Genomic DNA, 21,228 nt, shown 5'->3' on the forward strand with positions numbered 1-21,228 from the left:
GAGCCTGTTTCGGATTCTGTGTCTCCCTCTCTCTGACCCTCCCCTGTTCATGCTCTCTCTCTGTCTCAGAAATAAACGTTTAAAAAAAAATAAATAAATAAAATAAAAAATAAAAAATAAAGTACTGATATCCAAAACCTATTCACTAATATTTAAGCGTATAAGGCAACCTAAGATGATTTTTGCACAAAAATTAATTTCCATGTATACCTTCATCAAAGAGTACATCCAGGCTTAGCAACAGAAGTAGTTTTAGTTCATGCCAGGAAATGAGATGGGAGTAGCTGTTCAGAATTAAACCTATATATGGATAACCACAAATATTAATATGACCAAAAATTCAATTAGTGTGCAAAAAAATGTTCTATACACTCTGATCTCCTTTAAAATGGAAAGAATATCTGCTGTCTGTAATTCATTCAACTCTTCTTCTCTAAAGTACATGCTAAACACAAGGACCATGCTCTCAAGTGGTGTTCAGATGAAGGCCAGGACTGAGCATCAGGTGCCCAGGACCCAAGGGCACTGCTGCCCACCTTGCCTAGCCTGCCCCAGTGGCATCTTGGCCCCTGCGCCTCCCCAGAGCTTCAGTCCACAGCCAGGCGGGCTGACCTGGAAGGACCCTGTCTGGCTTACCCTGCCAACCACAGTGAGAATGAGGCCTCCTTGCCTGGGGTCTCAGCCCTGTCTCTGCACTTCTCCTCTGGGGAGAAAGGGCACTACCTCCAATACTAGTTGGGCCCACACTGCTGCCTTGTCCCACAATGGAGGCATTTGGATCCTCAGACCCCAACCTCATTCAGCCAAGTGTCTTTCTGTGTCTGCGGGGAGGTGGGGGACAGACACTAGGTGGTTCAATGTATTTTGAAGCTCCTTGAGCAGGTGGGTCAGTGTCTGCATGAAGTGGATTAAACTGTGCCCACCACCAAAAGGAAATTAAAAATTAAAAAAGCAATAATAAAGCGCATGCTAAGTCAGCATAGTACTAACCTACGTGGCAAGCAGAACAGGTATAACTATCTTAAGATGTAACTTTAACAAAGCAGAATTTACATCCAAATAAAGGTTAACTCCATTCAGAGTAGTCATTTTTAGGGGATATTCCAAGTTGTCATCACACAAAACAATTTTGGAACTCCTCTTTTCTAATCTCTTTCTTAACCACCTTCCAAGTGACATTACAGTGATAGGTTTCATCCCTTTTGGTCTTCTGATTTTTAACTAAAAATGTCATTCCTTACTTTGACCCCTAATTTTATGTATGAGACTTGGTCCAGAATGACTTCCCACTGTTTCCGCGTATCAAATCCATCCTCAAAAAAATGTCATTTGCCACCACAGGATGTAGGTTAAAAGAATGTGACTGAGGAAACAAAAGAAACACGGAAAGAATAGTTCCAAAAGTGTTTCTGAACAACAACATTACTGAAATAAATCTAAATAACTGTGAACACCAGTTATATCTTAGACAGGCAAGTTCTAGTATATTTAAAAATTGGTCACATTTCTACTTTAGGCACAATTCATGGATAGGCCTGACCCGTGACTTCTGGTTTTCTTGAATTAACAGATGCTGTAAAGCATAAGCACATTTACTACGAACTAAAGATTAAAAAATGAAATAAATTTTAGGAATAAAATCTGGTGGTCTACTGTCACAACATGCCTTGTGGAGGCAGTTTGGTTCACTAAATAGAATATGAATATAAAATGAGATAGGCCAAGATTCAACTTCCGGCTTGGCCTCTTTGTAGCTACATGACTGAGCATGCTACTTAAATATGGAGTCTGTACAACATGAATCACGCCATTGCTAAAAATGGGAATAATGCCATCTATTTCACATCTATTATAAAGATTATATTACATAGTATATCATCTGACTAGAATTCTAGCCCTTAACATTTTCAAGGAATCCTCAAAAGAACTTAAGCGGCTATCTGTTCCAAGCTCTCAATTTTACTAAGATCCACAGGACCAAGTGGTTTGCCAAGGTCACACAGTTACTTAGTAGGAAAGACAATACTTCTGGCAGGTTTCTTATTCTCCCAGTGCATCAGTTTACTAAATTAGTTGGTGTTTGTAATGTTATGTAGCCCAAGCCTGTGACAGACGGTCTCAAAGAGCATTTTTGAGACAGTAATAAATCAAGACCACTTAAGGACAGTGCTTGCAAATAGGATACTGGCAATCATATATTAATAATTTAGTCCTACAGGTTAAATGTCTCTCTTGGATTTTAAGTCTTTGTTTTTAAAGTTAGGTACAATATTTTAAATTACAGTTAAAACTACTTGATTATGCATAAATTTTGTTTTCTTGAAAGGTTATTTTCTAAGAAAAATATGAACCTTATCTTAAATCAAGATACTCGGAAAAAATGAATGTGTTTCTCATTTATTAAGTATGGTAACTGGTTATAATAAACCAAAAGAGTTACCTACTTTCCTACAAGTAAAATTAATGCCCATACTTAAGCTAAGAGTTCTTATCAAGGATCAACATTTTAAAATTCAAAATCTAAAGTTAATTCAAGACAATCTAAAAAAATTTTGGTATTGACTTTCTTATTCAATCCCAAAATCAGTTTCTTCATATTTTGATACAGACAGAGAATGGCTTTCTACCTTGGACATGAAAGAAAAATGAGTATCTGGGTACCTAACTCTGGCCTAGATGCTTTTGGGTTTTGAATTGTAGGTATAAATTACCACAACCAAAGTACTCATCATCTTTAATTTATCATGTGAGAACCAAGACTCATAATTATACTTTTGCATGCCAATTCAAAAGGGATCTATGAGAACCAACACAATTTTTAACACTTTAAGAATGACTACCAAAAATGAAAAACTATAAAGATAATTCTTACACTGAAATCCTGTTCCTAAAAGAAAACTAATAAATATGATGACAATGAAAACATTTTTAGAGAATACTAAAAAAGCATATATTTTCTGAATTTAATTAAAATCATACTTTGCCCCACAGACACAAAATGTTTCACTAATTTCAACTTTTGAGTTTGAAGAGGCTGTGAATTACAATACTGTGAATAAAGAAACCACAAAGATAACCAAATACATGAGACCTTGCTAGTTAAAATGTTAAATATGTTAAGCAATAAACCTTTTAAGTGTATCTCCATTTTTCCTGACGATTTTTTTGTCAGTAATGACAGGCTATTTTTTTTTAATCCTACATCGTAATCATAAATTCTTGGGAAAATAAAGATATAAAAACCATAATCCCCCAAACAATAAAACCTTTGAAAACAGTTAAATATTATCTATATAATACTAAAGATTACATTTTGAAATTTCAGAAGTGTAAGAAAAAGTACCAAAACTCTAAACATAATAGAAACAGTAAAGGACACCATAACAACCCAATCAAGAAGGAAATTAATTGTGACAGTAGATACCTGAAAATGTTAAGGATATGTGAAAAAAGTAAAGCAAAAGACCTATAACCACTACCTAGTCCAATCTCTGAATTCTAAAAATCAAGAGTTTCGGAGAATATAAAAAAAGTTCATAAAATAATCAGTAAATAGATGTCCACTGTATTAGGGAATATTTACAACATTGACCTCCCCTGTATTAGGCAAATAAAGAGCCGACTTATTTCCTAAGCTACTTTAAATTTCAATTAAGTATTTACTGTGTAGTTCCCATAATATATAATCAGGCCAAATCTGGGGGTTTAAGTCTTCCATATCACAACCCTTCTGACAGGATTTCAAATGCAAAATAGTCAGCATTTTTAAAATCTAAATTGTAAAAACTTGATTGCAGGAGAATTATGACTCTAATCATACACACACATTTCAGCAGCAGATATCATAGCTATAGAAGAAAGAATTACGAAGTCATAAGAGAAAACTTAACAAGAATAATGGGGAAATGCAGCAATACCACAGAAGAGAGGGGAAAGAAATAGATAAATTTAAACGTATTTCCCGAGGATAATTTACAATCAATCAATCTGATATCTAAAGATCCAGTAAAGAATGGGAAATAAAAAAGAGAACAGGTTAAAGAAATTTTATGACTATAAAATGAAAGAAGGAGATAAAAATTAAGGCCTTCAACGAACTAGCTAGGCAATTTAAGTTCAACATTTTTTTTAAGTAGGTTTCACACCCTAAATGGGGCTTGAACTCACAACCCTGAGATCAAGACCTGAGCTGGAACCAAGTTGGATGCTTAATCAACTGAGCCACCTGGGCGCCCCTAAGTTCAGCATTTAAAGCACCAAAGATTATAAGGTAGAAGTGAAGGAAAATAGAGAAAAATATCAGTAACTACTGAACCAACGTAGCTATAACAATTAAGGGAGAGAAATAAATATAAAAGAATAAGCCCTCACCTATCTGGACACAGTGAAGACACAGAAAATAACATTTCTCAGTAATCAAAATATCACAAGAGCCATGGGCTTTATTAAAGCTAATATGTTATTCTCTGGAGCAAAGTCAATATTTTATCCACAATTTTAAATGGTCTCATTCAGTTTCCAAATAACAAAGAAGAAATGGCAGAGAATCATAATGACATGTGCAACCAGGATAGAGGACAACAAAAGGGGAATCAGAAAAACTAAGAAGCAAACAAGAATTCAAAAGGAGTACAAGTTTTAGGACCAACTGGCATACAGATATAAACACCTATACAAATCACTAATGAAGGAACATCATTATATTTTAACATAGTATCACGATCACAATTTCTATGAATAAGCCTGCATTTAAAAAAAATAATTCAATACTTCTACATACCTGACGTTTAAGAAGCTAGAAAAGGACTCTAATAAAAGACGACTAAATATAAAATTTCCTTCCAGTTACTCCATCCCATTGAAATAAAAATTCATACAGTTCATACAGAAAGAAGTAAAGCCGTAAGAACAAATAAATTTAAAATTGGAAATTTTAAATTTCCAACTAGTAGGGAAAACAGTCCAAGGAACAGGGTGGGAGAGGGGAGACCCAGACCAGAAGCCCAGTCCTTCTTTCTAAACATGAATGGACAACCAAGAAACACCAAGGATATAAGGAAAACTAATCATGAAAAATAATAATTACAAAAACAAACATAGAAAGTGACCAGAATGGAAAAAGAGATAATCGAAGAAGCACAAAAGAACCTTATGTTTCAAAAACCTATTTTACATATTCTGAGACTAAGAGCAGCAAGTATTACAACATAAAACAGAGAAGAATGATAGGAAAAGAAAAACAGAACAAGAAAATTCACAGATTACCCACCCAAAAATAACAGACAAAAAAACTAGGGAAAAAAATCCCCTGAACAAAGAATCACAAACTATGAAAATAAAATGAGACAAAGATGATCAATCCAAGAGAGAAAATACCTGCCTACCTAAGAGCACATAGGCAAACAAAAAAGTGAAGGTTGGAAAATAACAAAGACCTAAGAGAATTTCTGAGAATTGAAGACTCTCATTTAGACAAGAAGAACAACGGAGTGCCTAAAACAAATAACCAAAACAACCACCTAGGGGCACCTGGGTGGCTCAGCTGGTTAAGCATCCCTTGGTTTCGGTTCAAGTCATGATCTCACGGTTCATGAGTTCAAGTCCACATGGGCTCTGTGCTGTCAGCTCTGTGCTTGGGATTCTCTCTCTCTCTCCCTCTCTCTGTGCCCCTCCCACCCTCTCAAAAATAAACTTTAACAACAACAACAACAAAACAAAAACAATCTTTATTAGGACAGAATAAAAAACAAATCATCGTTGAAAAAATAGTGATTAGCCAACATATGGCTTCTAATCAGCACCCCTGGATGCTAGAAGACAACCAAGCAATACTTTCAGAGTTCTAAAGGAAAATTACTTGCAACCTACAATATTGTGCCCAGCTATCAGTCAAATGTTAGAATAGAATGGAGACAATTTGTACATAGAATAAGTTAGAAGTTTACCCATCAAACACACTTTTTCAGGAAGTTACTCAAGGACTCCAGAAAAAAGATCAAGTAAATTTAGAAAAAAAGATCTAAAATAGAATGGATTAAATTCAAGAGTACACCAAAAGGAAGTTCCCAGAAGAGACTTAAAAAGCAACTAGTGCAAACTGAAGCAGAATTAGAGGCAACTCCAGATAAATAGGGAACACAATATAAAGCACACTATGCCAAAGAATTGAGGGGAAGGGGGAACTGATTTTGACTCAGGTCATGATCCCAGGGTCATGGGATCAAGCCTTGCACTGGGCTCCATGCTGAGCTTGGAGTCTGCTTGGGATTCTCTCTCCCTCTCTCTCTGCCCCTCTCCCACTCACTCATTCTCTCTGTCTCTGTCTCTGTCAAAATAAAATAAAAAGAAAACAAAAACAACATAGCTTCCTTTTTTGCATGTTCAGAAACAAACCTCTCCCATGAACTCTACCTCTCTCCTAAGAGGAGAAAAAGTCTTTTAAATAAAGCTAAGTGTCTTTCAGTTTAAAGTAGTTTCTTTCAGCTTAACTTGGTTAAGACAGTGGTTCTCTACCAGGGGCAATTTTGCCCCCAAGAGGACATTTAGCAATGTCTGGAGACATTTTTGGTTGTATGATCAAGCGGAGGTGCTAGTGGCATGTAACGGATAGAGGGATGCTGCTATACATACTACAATGCACAGGACAGCCACTCACAGCAAAGAATTATCCAGCTCAAAATATCAATAGTCAATAGTACCAAGATGGAGAAACCTGCTTTGAGGGAACTCTTCAGACTTTTATAAAAGAACTTTCATAATTTCTCATGGCTTCTCATTCTTATAATGGTGTCTGAGCACAGAGCATTCATGGGCACAAGAAGTATTATGATGGATCTAAATGTAGATCCATGCCCTCTGGGTCCTCATGGGCTTCAGAGTTTTAGGAGAGTCATAACGGCACATGCTGATGAGAATATTATAACAATATCCAGTGGATCTATTAACTTGGTCCCACCTCAGCTCTTGCTGGTATGGATATTCTTAGGAGCTCAACTACCTATCCTAGGCAGCCCAAGCTTACAGTTAAAGCAATACTAGCTGCTTAACAAACCCCAGATCTTCCATTAACTTTACACAATTAAAATCTCTCATTAAAATTACAATCTATTATGGGTACACTCCTCTTTGATGTACAGCTTTCTTCCACATGGTAATTTAAGGACTCTAAATCCTTCCAATCTCATGGCTCTACCACCCTCTTAAGTGCTCCTGGTTCCTTGGATTGGAAAAAAAAAAGTTGGAGAAAGAACAACTGCTTTTCTGTCACTCTATGCTAAAGTGAAAACACATCATTTCCATTCACATTCCACTAGTGAAAATCAGTCACATACATGGCCCCACCTAGATGCAGGGAAGGATCACAAGGGTAGAGGAGAGAATGACAGAAATGCACTCCTAGCTGAGCAACTACTTCCCAGTGTTAACTATACTACAGCAAGAGGGAGTACCAACTGTGGTGGGCACTGAGCTGAATCTTACAGAGCTGCCCTCCCCCCCCCCCCCCCAACAATTACTGCATGGTCCCTGCCTTCACAATAGTAGCCTCATGACAAGCTTGCTGGCTCCCACTCTGTTAACGTCTATTTTTTTCACTAGGATTATGTGAGAACTTCTAGATCTCTTTCATACTACATAAGAACCATGGAAAACTCTGGGCCCTACTCTGCCTAAATATACCATCTTCTTCTGCCATGTCAGCACCAGACCAGGTACAGGGCAATAAGCTAATAAGAGGCTGTGCAGGTTGTGAACTTAAGTAGTCTGGCTCCAGAGCCTATGCTATTCGGCCTCCTTAGATTTATAAAATAATAGGTAGTAAGAGAGTAATTCTATGATCATTAATAAATATTTATAAAGCCCCCATATCTTGCAAAACAGGCTAGGAACCATTACAAACTCCCCAGTATGATGCACAGCATTGTTTTTTCCTTACTTTTGACTTGCTGATTTTAAGTGCTATTACAGTCAAAACAGGCAAAAATATATAATAGCAAGGCTGGTCTTCAGAATTTCCTCACCCCCAATCTGTACTTTAAAAATGTACCTGCGCCCTCATGTTCAAGGTGTTCTACCTGTTTACTCTTACCCAGATAATGCTACTTAGAGTGGACTGCTCTCTCCCCAGACCTACCATACTCCCACGCCATCAAAACTTACCTACCCAGATTTCATAATTTCCACAGGGGCCCGAGTCTTCTCTGTAAGAAATTATGTAATCTGATAAACTACTGTGGCACTTGGCAGTCAAAACACAAGTTGCTTTTTCAGTGGTGAAAAATTTCAATAGGATAGATTGCAATTACACAGATTTGTGACCCTCAAATATTACTATATAAAAATCCTCTGTACTAAGTCTGTACGTCAGTCTTACCCTAAAAAAGTATGAATTCAAAAAATTTTAACAAGTCACCTTAAAATACTATATCCACTATGTTCTTTTTTTTTTTTAATTTTTTTTTAACGTTTATTTATTTTTGAGACAGAGGGAGACAGAGTGTGAGTGGGGGAGGGGCAGAGAGAGAGAGAGACAGACAGAGAGAGAGAGAGACAGACAGACAGACAGACAGACACAGAATGTGAAACAGGCTCCAGGCTCTGAGCTGTCAACACAGAGTTCGATGTGGGGCTCGAACCCACGAACCACGAGATCATGACCTGAGCCAAAGTCAGACGCTCAACTGACTGAGCCACCCAGGTACCCCAACATGACAAATACTTCAAACTAGTAACTGGTACATAGCAATCAACACACATTAGCTGTTATTAGTAGTAGTATTACCAGCAACAACACCTACTAAGCTACCTGCCGGAGCTCTAACAATCTCCTTCTGAATCCATCATGTTTTTAACAATCCTAAATCAAAAGTTTCTCCTTTTTATGTGAAGAGTCTCCAACCCCAAAACCATTTCCTCTTTTCTTTGGTGGTTTGTGAATATGGAAGGTAGTAACTGGCGTCTTTATCATTTCAAAACTCCAGACTAGTTTTTTTTTTTTTTAATAAAATTCCCTTCCAAATATTATACAAAGGACAGATTGCTCCAAGGATTATAAACACTACAAAGAGTTCACAAAGTATAGTGAAAAATTGAGATTCATAACCAAATAGCTACCACAGCAAAAAGCTTAGATAAAAAATGATACAGAAGTCCATTAGCCTACTCAAAAAATACCGAATTCTAAAATAAAGCACACAGGTAGAGATCCACCATGGTTTATAGTCATTCAAATCACCAAAAACATAGAGGATGTTTTGGGTAATTTTTTTTTTTTTCCTTAATAGCAGGAAAATCCCCTGTGTCTTCACAACAATGAACACATGACATGATAGACATGGACTATTTCTTCAAAAACAAATTCTATAAAGAAGAAAAGCCTAAAGGCTCAGATTTTCAGCCACACGTATCCCTTACTTAAAGCTTTAAAAATTTAAGGCATCTAGCATTTTTCCTGGTAACATTAAAATGAAACAAGCCTCATTTCTGTCAGAAAACATTATGCTTGACTGAAAGAAAACTAAGCATCTAAAATTTTGATACTTATAAATTTAGAGGTAATTTAAAGGGTCAACTCAAAGATCAAGTAGATATGAGGTCATGATAAATACACCAAAATATTTTTTAATAATCTAAAGACAAAGATCCATTTTAAACAATTTAACATAAAGTTCTATGTCTTAGATATTGAAGTAGGCACTTCCATACACATTATGAAACTTCATTCTCCCAATAACCATATGGGATAAGGATTATGGTCTTCCTTTTACAAATGAGATAACTAAGGCCCAGTGATTTGCCCAAAGGCACTTACTTGTATAAGATTTAATCAGAAATCCATTTCAAATTTTCTGAACCCCCTAGTTCAATGCTCTTGCTTTCAGTATACCACTGTCACTTCCAAAACTCAAGTACTCTAAATCTTAGTTCTTATAAAGTGTGCCAATCTTTTTATCTGGGAAAGAGAACAGTTATAAGGGGAAGAAAAATTATTCATAATTTACCAAAAAAGACTCACTGTGCTTAATCCCATGATTACCCAGTCCAATTTAAATGCTTTGGTTCATGCTGTCTACCCCCTTAAAAAACCTGCTTATCTTCAGATATACAGCTTTCTGCAAAACCTAACTCACGAATTACCTCCTCTAAGAAAGTTTCCCAGTTATGACCTGCTCCCTTCCTCCCAATCCAACATCTTTCCTTATCACCTCACTCCTTGTATCTATTTCGGACTACATTATCACACACTCCTTTTCATTCTCCTGTCATATATCTGGAACTGTATGTTTTCATTCAGTAACTATTACGCATTTGCAGAGTGGATGGTGAGCAAAAAAGACAGGCCCTTGCTATCATAGATGGTTTACAGGGTTTGCAACTTTAAAAAAGGTAAAAATAACATGGGGTGTAAGAGTATGATCAAGGACAAGCATTCATTTCCTACAAGGCCTCTGAAGAAAGCTTTCTCCCTTGCATACTTGATAAAACTTTTCAGGGAGGAAACAGTCTGGAAGGTCTCTCAGATCAGACCTTCAACTTCATGCCTTCGAGAAAATGAGGGAATGGAATGGGGAACCAAGATAGAAAGGACAGATCTAAAATCTCTCAGGGGTTTCCCATACATGGACGTGAAATCTACCTCTACAGGTTAGTCCAGACATCTCTTCCTGAGTTGTATCCACAAGAAAATGATACTTTAGCTACAACTGCTCCAATCAAGCATCTCCACCAATCTCCTTGCACCCAGCCACCTTCATTATGCAGTACTCAGAGGCTTTTCAATTCAAATTGTATATATGCATTACATGTACGTCATATTCACAAAGCACAAGCAGGACTTACGCCTTCTACTTTTGAACTCTTGATGCTCCAAGATCATTGCTATAAGTGTGTTCAGCTTGGGGTATTATATTCAAATATAATACTTCAGGTGTTGCTATTAGCATAAGAATTTTCCACAAAATTTGAAAACTACATCTAAGCATCAATTCCTATTTTGTCACCCATGCTCTAAGGAACCTGCTCTTGAAGGATTATTTCTAAACCAAGTTTAAATATAGGAGGAGTACTCACTAAAGAAATTCTGCAATTTGCTCTTTAACAAGGCCAAATTTATAAGTGCCAAAAATGTGCTATAAGAAACACATCTGATTGCCTCCAAAATGTAATAATATTCTAACTGAAAAATGACAGCAGCATCTTTCCGATATCACAAATACCACACTAATATTCAATAAGAAATAAACCATAGCCATTTTTAATCAAACCATTTCTAAGCAGCTGTAACGTATTGTGGCTCAAACGGTTCACATGGAAATTGACCGCAACAACCTAATCTCCATAATTAAAGACCTAAAAAGTAATTCTTATGTTTCATCTATTCCCTTTCCCAGCACTTTGAACAGGCATATTGTAGTCATCTCATACACAGTTACTAACAAAAAAGGGGCAACAAACATGTAAAATTAGCTATATCTTCTATAAAGGACAAACTGCATACCCTTACTCTCCCTTCCCCAACCTGTTCTATAAAACTAGCATGATCTTAATTTCACTGTAAAACAGGTTCTAGCAAGCATAAAAATTGGCCATAGTCGCTAAGCATGATCAACTTTAGACAACACCTGATGGAATGAAGAAGCCCTAACAAGCAATTCACCCATGTCTCTCCACAATCCTTGCTTTCTTTGGAATCCTAAGGGAGGCAAAAACAAAAAACCAAAAAAAACCAAAAAAACAAAAAAACAAACAAACAAAAAAAACAACCACACACACACACACACCAAACCTGTTTTAAATGATTATCTGAAAAGACCTAAAGTGGCATTAATTTGAGGCTAAGTTTCAGGGGGCATAAATAAAAACTAATAACCCTACCATACATAGGACATTCTAATACTAATTAGAAGTCACTCAGCTCCTCTAGGATTAGAAAGGCAAAAACTTCATTAAACTATTGAACGCAAATATGCTTACACCATAAGTTAGAGAAGTTTTCCCATCTGTTTAAATAGGCGCCCAAGGTATCTATTATTTCAAACAGCATTTAGATAAAATGAAATTAGGCAAGTTCCCCAAGGCAGATGTCTTTCATAAAGAAGAGTGTGTTAAATGACTTTTGTGAATGGAAAATCTGCAAGTACTGTTGCTTCACTCAGCTGGTCTTGAGTGGGTGGCTCAATGAACCAGAAGCATGCTCCATTGGAAGCTCCTTAGAACCGGATTCCACCCTTGAGAAAAGGCTTGGAAACAAACAATACATTTAAAAGTACAGCAAAGGCTTCGCCTTCCTCCCGTTACAAGGAGGCCACAGGAACTGAGTTGAGAGCAACAACACCGTGTCACCGTGTCGGCTCTGCAAGGGCGGGTGCGGTCTGCGGTGCGCGGCACAGCCTCCTCTAGGGCTGTCACAGGAAAACTGGAGCCTCGCCTTAACCGCACCAAGTGACAAAGCGCCAGCTCTCCCCCGGGCGGGGGCTTCCGGCGAGACCCCGAGGTCGGCCCAAACTTCGGGTAGAGTCACTCGGGGCAGTCAAAATGCTCTTACCAACCGCCCCCCCACCGCCCCTTCCGCGGCTATGTAAGGTTTGCAGACGCACGTCCTGTGGGCCCCAAAATACTCCACCCCCGCCAGCCTTTGGAATCCCCCACTCCGAAAAGGGACAAAGGAGCCAAAGAGGAACTCTCCGGCTCGGGGAGTCCCCACTGGCCCGAGCTCAGAACGTGGGGATGGGGGTGCAGTCTCCCGGAGGGGTGCGGACCCGCCACCACCACCCCCCCCCGACCCAGGGACCGGCGTGACACTCACCGGTGCGGAGCCCCCGGAGAGGCGGGGAGGAGCAGGCCGATTCCTCCGGGGCCCTGCACGCGCCCGGGCGGACCCCAACTTCTCTAGGCTGCTGTCGCCGGAGGCAGCTAGGGCGCGAGCCCAGACCGAGGGCGCTGGCTCGCGGCCGCGGAGGCGCTGCCGGCTCAGCCCACGAGGGGGGCGGGAACTCGCGGCCCGCGGTCCTCTGGCCAGGGCGGGCTCCACTTTCCCTCCGTCCGCCCGCTACTGGCTGCGACCACTGCCGCGGCGAAAGCTAACGCTGCAGCCACTCGGGCTACAGCTCCCACCACCGCCTGGCCCCGAGTGCGTCGCGGCCTAATGTTGTCATGCGCCGCGTCGCCGCCTCTCTCAGCACCCACAGCCGCCAAGATCCTCTACATTTGGGCGCCCTCCCCCTCCAGGCCCCGCCCCCAGCTCGCGGGCTCCAGCCACCAGCCCCCCTCCCCTCTTTCCCGTCACGTGACGGCGCGCGGAGGCGGCCGCGGAGACGCCTCCCCGGCGGGCCGGGAGGGAGTCGCGCGGGAACAACTGTCAACACCTAGTTCTGCCAGAGCCTTATCGCATCCGAATTGCCTCCGCACACCCGAGGGCGGCTTCGGGATTCGAGCCCACCGCCGCCCGCCCGTGATCTACTGAGGTGTGGTCTGGACCGGTCTTGCAGGGCCCTGCCTAACCTGAGAAGACTGCACAATAGAGCTCACTGGTATTGGCCCAGGACCCCACGCCCACTCGGAGGCCCGGAGGCCCGAGCTTGAGACCCGCCTCCCCAGCCTCGGCTTAACTAAAGTTTTAGACAAACAAAGGAAAAAAGAAGGCATCGTGGTGTCTGGTTTGAAAAGCAGTAACAAATTGTTCCTATTTCTAGTACCACGTTAATTGTGGCATTTAATTTACTGTCTTCCTCATTAGAGTTTGTGGTTTGGGGTTTTTTTTTGTTTTTTTGTTTTTTGTTTTTTTTTTTAGGAAAGGATGGTGTGTCTCAATCACGCTGGGATGAAAATAGCCTAGCAAACTTATTTTTGTTCCTAGTCAGGTTCAGCATCTTTCGTGCCAGTTCTACAGTCATTAAGTCTCACAATGTGTTAGGTTGGTGGCAGTTTAAACAGATCCACAGGATTTGGCAATTCGTTGCAATTTTAAAATAAAGCCTAATCTTTTTTTTTTTTTTTTTTAAGTACCTAACTGTTGGACGTAAACTTGCTTTCCTTTTAAACCCAGGTCCGAGGAACTCTCCCCGCCTACCCCTGGTGATGAGAGGAAAAGAATAGAAATGCCAATCGCCAGAGGAAAGAAAGTAACAATACAGAAATGAAGGAAGTAGACAAGCAGAAAGATCATAATCAAACCCTGCTAACCATGCAAGCACATGAAAAAGTTTGCTCAGTTTGTAAGTCATTTTTCCTTCTGGCCCAGAACTAAGGGTTTTTGCTTAAGCAAGTTTTATGCCCTCATTACGTTTTCTTAACAAGACCTCAAAAAGCATTCTGATCACCTGGATACTTGAATAACCAATAGAGTTTGGCCTATATGATCGTAATTATCAATGTATTTTATGACACACTAAGAAATACACTTTAGGACTCACCATTATTTCATGTTAAGAAAGAAAAATACTGCCATTTAAACTATGCAAAGCCACTGATATTTTTTAAGACACATCTTGAATTCAGAGATGTTAAAATGTGAGAAACAATGGGTCTTGGAATCTATGAGATATTGTAATGAGCTGGTGTTCCAATGAGGGAAAGATTCTACAGGTTCTGTTCTGAAGTCTGAGATACTGTCTTTGTAGTTCAAATAAATATGAGAAAAGTTTTATTGTGTGAATGACACTAACTCAGTAACTTTGGAGTTTGGCATCAGATTGAAATGTCTTCTATTTTCTAGAGCACTATTTTTTAAATTGACTTAAAATTCAATTTTATTTTTTAACAAATAGGCTGGAATGGAATAGAATATAAAGATCAGAGTACACATTTAGTGTGGACAAGAAATTGCTTTGTGAAATTTTTGTTTCATTTGTGGGGAAGGATAAGAGTGTGTCCTATGTTGTGATTTAACCTGTGTTTCTTAGTGTGAGTTGCAATCAAATAGATTTGAAAAAGAATGTTCTTGGAGCACAAATAACATGCAAAATATACCCTCTGGGCTCTGTTTCTCTGGTTCTTTTCCTTTACTCTGGGAACTAAAACTACAGATCAGTAAAATAAGGCAAATCTCCTTGACAATCCTCTCCTGCGTCAGCCCGAATTTCTTCTATTGGTTGTTGAAAATAAACAGTCTTTTGTTGGAACGGAAAGCACCGTTCTGGAAGCAAGGTGGTGGTGTAATACAGACTCTGCTAATTAGATGTGTGACTGGACGAATTACTCTCTGCATATCAAGCTCTGATAAAAAGTAGGGAGTTGCTGGGGGGGGGGGGCGGCGCCTGGGTGGCTCAGTTGGTTAAAGCATCCAACTCTTGGTTTTGGTTTTGGCTTTGGCACAGGTCTTGGTTTCAGCTCAGGTCATGATCTCACAGTTTGTGAGTTCAAGCGCTGCATCGGGCTCCACACTGATGGCTGAGAGTCTGCTTGGGATTCTCTCTCTCCCCACCCCCCTCTCAAATAAATAAATTAATTTTTTAAAAAAAGTAGGGAGTTGGACTATATGATGTTTAACCAATGTTATTCAACCTTTTTTTTTTTTTCAGTGAATGATATTCACATTGGAAACAAACAGCCAGGATTACGCAAATTATTGTCTGACTACCTATAACTCCTATCAACCACACTCAAAAAAAAAAAAAGTCAATGCAAGTTCATGAAAGTGAAGATATTATGGGACAACAAATGTAAGTATATCTTTTGTAATTGTATTTTAACTGTTGCTAGTAATAGTTGCTTGTCATGAATGATGATTTTGACATACCCCACAATTGATTCCAACAAAATGATGTATCAATACATTGCAAATGAGAAATACATACTTTTCAGATCCTTTCACATCTAATATCGTATGATTTCAGGAAATGATCAAACTAGCATTTTGATGTAATCACAACATAAACACAAACTGTAATGTGTGATCCTGTGCTATAACTGAAAAATATCCTAAAACTCCCATTTGCTATGTTTATATACCCTGCAAGTTTGCTACTCTTAAAATTATTTTGAGAATAATATTTTTAATAAAACTTTTTAATATAATTGTCCAATTTTATTATAACTATTCCATTTTAACTCCAGTAAGAATCTCTTACGCCTAGTGTTTAATTCATTGTACATTTCTGACAATGAGAAGTTCTTTTTCCAAATCAGTTAAAGCACTGACAGGCACGATAATTTTTCCCACAGAATATGCATCATCCCTGACCTAGAATGAGAGAGATTGGCTTGAAGTTGTTTTCTGTTTTTTTGTTTTACTTTTGCCTATCCATTTAGACATTTATGTTGCCAAAGATTGCTAATGGAGATTTTAGGTTAAAATCCTCATTTTCTCAGAGAAGATTAACAGCAACCTCAAACATAAATAAGGTATTCAATACAACTTTGAAGACTGTGGCAGATTATGTTATTACTCTTGGCCATGTAACTTGCTCTAACGAATGGCTTATGAGTAGATGTAACACATGCCAACTGCTTTTTTGAGTGCAACATACAGGTCAATCTCTTGGTCTTGTGCTGCCTGGCCATGAGAAAGGCGTGTTCCAAATAGGGTCTCAGAATGAGAAAATATGTGGAGCAGAACTGAAACTGACCTTTAGAGCAGTACACCAGCAGCTGACCTGCAGCTACTAACATGAAGCAAGAGTGAATCATAAATATTTGTTGTTCTAAATCACAGAGATTTTTGAAATTGTTATATAGTATAATCTCACAAATCAGCTTAAGTGAATTTAAGCCAACAGATAAGTGGTTCAAAGACTAAATGCACTGTAGAACAATAATAATCTTCAATTTAATAAAACAAAATAATAGACATCTACAAGATGCCTGGCTGGCTCAGTCGGTTAAGTGTCTGCCTCTTGGTTTCCACTCAGGTAATGATCTCATGGTTTGTGGGTTCAAGCCCCATGTCAAGCTCTGTGCTGACAGCACAGAGCCTGCTTAAGATTCTCTCTCTCTCTCTCTCTCTCTCTCTCTCTCTCTCCCTCTCTCTCTCTCTCTGCCTGCTCCTCCCCCACTCAAGCACATGTGCATCCCCAGACTCCCTAAATAAATAAATAAATAAATAAATAAATAAAATAATTAATAGACATCAACTAGGTATGTGGTAAGCACCCAACCAAAAATTTATATTAGGGGCTCCTGGGTGGCTCAGTCAGTTAAGCATCCGACTTCAGCTCAGGTCACAATCTCACAGTTCATGAGTTTGAGCCCTGTGTTGGGCTCTGTGCTGCCAACTCTGAGCCTGGAGCCAGCTTCAGATTCTGTGTCTCTTTCTCTCTCTGCCCCTTCCCCACTCGTACTCTTTCTCTCTCCCTCCCTAAAAAGTAAGCATTAAAATAATTTAAATAAATTAAAATTTTTTTATATTAAAAAAGTAGTCTGGAGTGCCTGGCTGACTCAGTTGGTTAAGCATCCGACTTCGGCCCAGGTCACGATCTTGGGGTTCGTGAGTCTGAGCCCTGTGTCAGGCTCTGTGCTCACAGCTCAGGGCCAGGAACCTGCTTCGTATTCTGTGTCTCCCTCTCTCTGTGCCCCTTCCCCAGCTCACACTCTGTCTCTCTCTGTCTCAAAAAGAAATAAACATTAAAAAAAAAGTCTATTTGAAAAATCTACAGATTTTCTTGCAAAGTATTTACATATTGATTTTAAGTATTTCTGTTTAATATTATTTGTCTTAAATATCCCTCGATGAAAATTTGGATAATAAAATACAAAGAATATAGGCTTGTATTTCTGGCAATATCATGGCTTATATACCTCACTCAGTGATCACACTGGAAACAAAAATCCTGGAAAAATGTTTTAAATTCTATTAACTATATTGATTAACTGGTAATAAAGAAATTAGTAGTTCAAAACTGGAATGAAGGCAGAAACCTAGAGAGTTTCACTCCAAATGACCCCAAGGGCATTTGCCAAATCCAGTTAACATGAGCTTTGGTGTTCATGGCCTTATAAAAGACAAAACCCATGACCTTCCCTATGCACACAGAAAGCTGCATTTCCAAGGATTATTCATTTACTGTAAAGATGTATTAGAAATAAACTTGCCCCTTAGTAGCATACACACCTCTCCCCTATATTCTACAAAGAAAATTACTGTCTTAAACGTGGCACCTAGTGGAGAGGGGAAAAGCAAAATCATATCTGAGAATTTAGACTCACAATCCAGCTCTTATGCACACAAAAAAATATAACTTGAATTCATATTACCTGGATGATCCCAGAAGGTATTCAGCTGATAATTGAGAAGAATGTTTGACTGATAGTACTTTCAGACATCTGGCAGAAGCAAATGCCAGCCCTCTCTGGAGGAACCCATCTTCAATTTAAGCCTTAAAGAATAATAAGTAAAAGTCTTAGGAAAATAGCTCACATTTTAAAAAATAACAAGCACAGAAGAAAATAAGACACCATTAGTGAGAAACAGTGAACATAAGATAGCAAAAACATTTAAAAAGACTTCAGATATTGAAATTACCAGACAGAGACTATAAAATAACTATATAAAATATGAATAAGGGAATAAAAGATGACCTTGAAAATACATACATAAAACAAGAAAGTATAAAGAATAATCAAAGATATTTTTTAAATGGAACTTAAAGAATTAAAATATATAAGTTATTAAAATTTAAAACTCAGGGGACACATTTAATAGTCTATTTGACATAGCAGAAGTACAATTTAATGAACTGGGAGGTAGAGATGAATAAGTTGTCCAAATGCAATAGAAAAAGAAAAAAAATGAAAAATATAAAAGAGACTTTATGTGACATTGAAGACATTGTGAGAAAGTCTGAAATAAATTGATACTCCAAAAGAATAGGAAAGAAAAAAATGTGGCAGAAGCAATATTAGACATGATAATGGTTGAAAACTTTCCAGAACTGATGAAAGATTCCAATTCACAGATTAAGAAGTCCCCCAGATCCCAAGCAAATTAAAAAATCTACAGTTATATACATCACAGCAAAACTATAAAACACCAAAAAAACAAAAGGAAAAGAAACCTTTGAAATTAGTGGAGAAAAAAATAGATTATTCTCAAAGTGTCTGGTAATCGACCTTCATTAGTAACAATAGAATCAGAAGACCATGGAATAACACCTTCAGTGGGCTAAAAGAAAATCCAATGCCTATTTGAAGAGGTCTTTTAAGAAAGAGGCCAGGGGTGCCTGGGTGGCTCAGTTGGTTAAGCATCAGACTCTTGACTTTAGCTCAGGTCATGATCTCACGGTCATGAGATTGAGTCCTGCATCATGAGGTCCAGCCCCAAGTTGGAATCAGGGCTGGGTGTGGAGCCTGCTTAAGATTCTCTCTCCTCTCCCTCTGCCCTTCCTCCCCCACCACAAAAAAAAAAAAATGGGGCCAAAACAAAGGCATTTTTAGGCCAACAAAAGCAGAGTTTGCTGCTAATAGTGACTCTCACTAATAGAAAGTCTAAAGAAATTTCTCTCTTCAGACAAAAATAAAATGATCCCCCTGTAAAAGATCTGGAGTTAAGACTGAAGTAAGAGCATTGAAAGTGGTAAATACTTGCATGAATCTAAAACCCACCAACTATGCAAAACAGAATTGTTAAAATTACTTAATAATATTTTTAAAAGAAAATATAGCTCTCACTCATATTCCTAACATCAGAGTAAGTCCAATCAGATTCTTACCTTATACCTACTATTAAACAGACCTCATCAGAGCAAGTATTTTTCCCATTTGTATTATTATTTCCATCTGGTATATGCCCTTAAAAGCAAAAACACTAGGGGCACCTGTGTAGCTCAGTCGGTTAAGCATCTGACTTGATTTCAGCTCAAGTCATGATTTCATGGTTGGTGGGATAGGGCCATGCATCTTGCTCTGTGCTGACTGCACTGAGCCTGTTTGGGATTCTCTCTCCCCATCTCTCTCTCTCTGCGCCTCTCCCACATGCTCTTTCTCTCTCTGTAAATAAATAAAAATTTTTTAATTGAAAAAAAGCGAAAGCACTAAACATTTTCATTTATTTTTTTCTCTTATCCATATAGGCAAAACTATATTAATATTTTATTGATATTCTCTTTTTAAATAACTGTACTGCTGTAGCATTTTAAGTGTTTTTCTTCATGACATTTTTATTTCAAATTTGCATAATGTACCAGCGGAGATGATTTATTAATAATCAGACTAAGAAATTAGCATATATTTAGGAGATCATGATTTAGAGTAATAGAGTATTAGAGTTATTTTTCACATATCTATGAAGAATTAATGAGTCCCACCATAGAAGTCTAAAAATGAAAGTTCATCATAACAAATTATATAATTATGTATTCACAGGTTAAGGGCAATTAAGTCTTATTGAAAAGCTCTGCCTACCCTTTCCACCCACATTGCCTATTCAAAATTAGATGCATGCTATGACTTTTAACACTTATCTCTGGAAATAGTTAGAAAATTTATGCTCAGGCTGTAAAGATTGACTCCTGAGGTTTAAGTCAGCCCAGGGGGCATCCTGAACTCCAAATAAATTTTTAAATGAAGAAGAAGAACCCATTTCTTTCTGATATCTACCTGGACTACACAGTCCCAGCTATAAGTATGATTTTCATTTCAATTTCAGGAGAGCATAGGGGTGCCTGGCTGGCTCAGTTAATGGAGTGTACAACTCTTGATCTCAGGGTTGTGAGTTCAAGTCCCATGTTGGGCATGGGACCTACTTAAAATAAGAAAAAGAATTTTTAAAAAGACAAAGTGTATAAAAAGCTGTTTGTCACAATTATGTAAACATGAAAAGCATAGGATGCATAATTCCTTAAATTTCCAAAGTTGTGGTAACTACAATGCAGAGAAATTATAACTTACTTTTTTTTTTTTTTTTACCAAAGCTTTACTCTCTTTGTTTTCCTCAACCACATGAGATTATTTGAAACATACTTACTTCTTTAATGCTTTCTTGATGAAACCAAATCTATAATTTCACTGCAGAATGTCCAAATGAATTCCATTTCTTTATAGTTTTTAATGTTCGAGAGATTCTATATTATATTAGTATAGATTATTCCAGTTAGCTTTGTCCAACCTGTATTATACATCTATAAACTTTCTGACAGTTCACAAGTAATTCATATGAACTAGATTGTACATTAATTCTTTCAATTTAATAAGTTATCAGTTTTTACTGGGTCCAAGGCTCATCCTAGTTACAAAAAAAATTAAGTATCTGTAAGTTACTCCACCTCTTTTCTGAAATGAATGGGAAGCTATCAAGAGACT

The 21,228-nt window shown here is 38.1% G+C and overlaps 1 protein-coding gene and 1 long non-coding RNA gene across 10 annotated transcripts in view; one reads left to right on the forward strand and one right to left on the reverse strand.

The window, feature by feature from the left end:
* OSBPL8 (oxysterol binding protein like 8) overlaps positions 1-14,501 on the reverse strand; it is a 154,313-nt gene extending 139,812 nt beyond the window's left edge. For 4 of the 5 annotated variants that reach the window (XM_060656911.3, XM_060656910.3, XM_060656905.3 and 1 more), the window contains exon 1: positions 12,803-13,166. The gene's annotated coding sequence lies outside the window, so the exon portion shown is untranslated. Of the gene's footprint in view, positions 1-12,802; positions 13,167-14,408 lie in introns of those variants that run through there. The other variant, XM_060656904.3, reaches the window with a different exon arrangement.
* The window catches only part of LOC132694047 (uncharacterized), a 166,148-nt gene continuing 158,196 nt past the window's right edge, over positions 13,277-21,228 (forward strand). For 4 of the 5 annotated variants that reach the window (XR_009617133.3, XR_009617132.3, XR_009617131.2 and 1 more), the window contains exons 1-3: positions 13,291-13,526; positions 14,042-14,210; positions 15,516-15,656. This is a non-coding gene — a long non-coding RNA (uncharacterized LOC132694047). Of the gene's footprint in view, positions 13,527-14,041; positions 14,211-15,515; positions 15,657-21,228 lie in introns of all 5 variants that reach the window. The other variant, XR_009617135.3, reaches the window with a different exon arrangement.

The sequence above is a fragment of the Panthera onca genome, chromosome B4 (genome assembly GCF_046562875.1).
Source record: "Panthera onca isolate mPanOnc1 chromosome B4, mPanOnc1 haplotype 2, whole genome shotgun sequence".
In the NCBI taxonomy this organism is placed as follows: domain Eukaryota; kingdom Metazoa; phylum Chordata; class Mammalia; order Carnivora; family Felidae; genus Panthera; species Panthera onca.